The 1,608-nt window shown below is 45.1% G+C and overlaps 1 non-coding gene across 1 annotated transcript; it reads right to left on the bottom strand.

Annotated features, from left to right (window-relative positions):
• Positions 1-1,017: 1,017 nt before the first annotated feature.
• On the bottom strand, positions 1,018-1,099 carry trnas-gcu (transfer RNA serine (anticodon GCU)). Its single transcript has one exon. It is a non-coding gene; the product is annotated as a tRNA-Ser (tRNA).
• Between the last annotated feature and the right edge of the window lie 509 nt (positions 1,100-1,608).

The following is a 1,608-nucleotide window of genomic DNA, read 5'->3' as shown; positions in this document are numbered from 1 at the left end:
TTGTGGAATTCGCAACCCCACAGTGCGTTGGATGCAGTGAGAGTGAGTAAATTTAAGGAGGAGTTAGAGAGATTTTTATTGGTAAGGCGTTTCAACTCCTTACCAATAAGGAGAGCGGGCAGGACGGTGGAGTTGCGGCCACGATGGGATCAGCCAAGATCACATGGAAGGTGTTAGGCTCAGGAGGCTAAATTGCCTACTTCCGCTCCGAGGTCATGTGTTCTCGGGAGGAGGTGCTCTGGCTGATATCGCAATCGACCTCTTCACCTGTAACATTGTAGATAGCAGATGAGGAACATATCAGCGATGATAGAATGGCGGGGCAGTCTCGAAAGGTCTAATGGCTTAATTCTGCTCCTATATTTTATGAACTTATCTTTTGCGCGAATTCGTGAGTTTCACACTGAGGGAAAGAAACGGTTTCCAACTCAGAATTTATGGGCAATTATGGTAGAGAGTGATTTAAGTAACTTCCTCATCGTTTTTTAACGTTGTTTCAATATGGAAAGCGTTCTACTATTCACCACCCGCCAAGCCCTTAAACAAAAGCTAAATATCACAGCATTTTTATTTTATCCTCATGAAGTTGACCACTTTACAGACGAGGATGGGATTGGAATCCACGTGCGCAGAACACAATGGATTATTGTGCATCACCTTAACCACGTGGTATACCTCCTTTACTTCATGGAAATTTAATATGCGATCTTCACACAGACAAGCAGCCGAAGAACCCCTCCAGTGTACAAACACGAGAAGGTTCATCCAGGAGAGGTGGCTGAAGAGAATTCTGGGAGAAGTGAACCCGGTAACCTCGACTGTACTGTGGGTAACCGACGAAGAACTGGTGGCATTGAGCGGTTAAACAACAAACACGCTTGCCTCCATTCGTCCCTCCTCTCGCCCAACTCGATGCAATCCGGGATGACAACTTTGAATAATAGACGGTCACATCAGTGATTGCAGATCCATCTTTGAAAAATGAGTCCCACTTTCGAGAAACGGTGGATGAAAAATCGACGAGGATGGGATTCGAACCCACGCGTGCAAAGCACAATGGATTAGCAGTCCATCGCCTTAACCACTCGGCCACCCCGTCCCGCAAGCTCGCTTGTCTATACGTCTTAGTTCATTTTACACCCATGAACTGATGGATTATATCTGCCTCGTTCTATTCATCCTGGTGTTCAATATTGAAAATGCAGCGATAGTGGTATAGTGGTGAGCATCGCTGCATTCTCAGCAGTTGAACAGTGATCGATTTACCGCCATCGCCGTAATAGTTGTATCGGATGTTTTTGTGCGACACCGTGAGTTTCAAAACGAGGAAGACTAGCCAACAGTATTTCACTCAGAATATAAGCGCAAGTATCTAATTCAGGGGTATAAGATGCCAAAAGGTATGGATAAGGTAGACGTGGAGTTGATGCTTCCTCTAGTGGGGCATTCTAAAACGCGAGGTCATGACCTTAGAATAAGAGATTGCAAATTTAATAAAGACTTGAGGAAAAACTACTTCTCCCAAAGACTTGTGATTCTGTGGAATTCCCGACCCCAGAGTGGGTTGGATGCAGGGTGAGTGAGTAAATTTAAGGAGGAGTTAGAGAG

Source organism: Scyliorhinus torazame, chromosome 24, assembly GCF_047496885.1.
Source record: "Scyliorhinus torazame isolate Kashiwa2021f chromosome 24, sScyTor2.1, whole genome shotgun sequence".
Lineage (NCBI taxonomy): Eukaryota > Metazoa > Chordata > Chondrichthyes > Carcharhiniformes > Scyliorhinidae > Scyliorhinus > Scyliorhinus torazame.
This window is presented reverse-complemented; position numbering and strand designations above follow the sequence as displayed.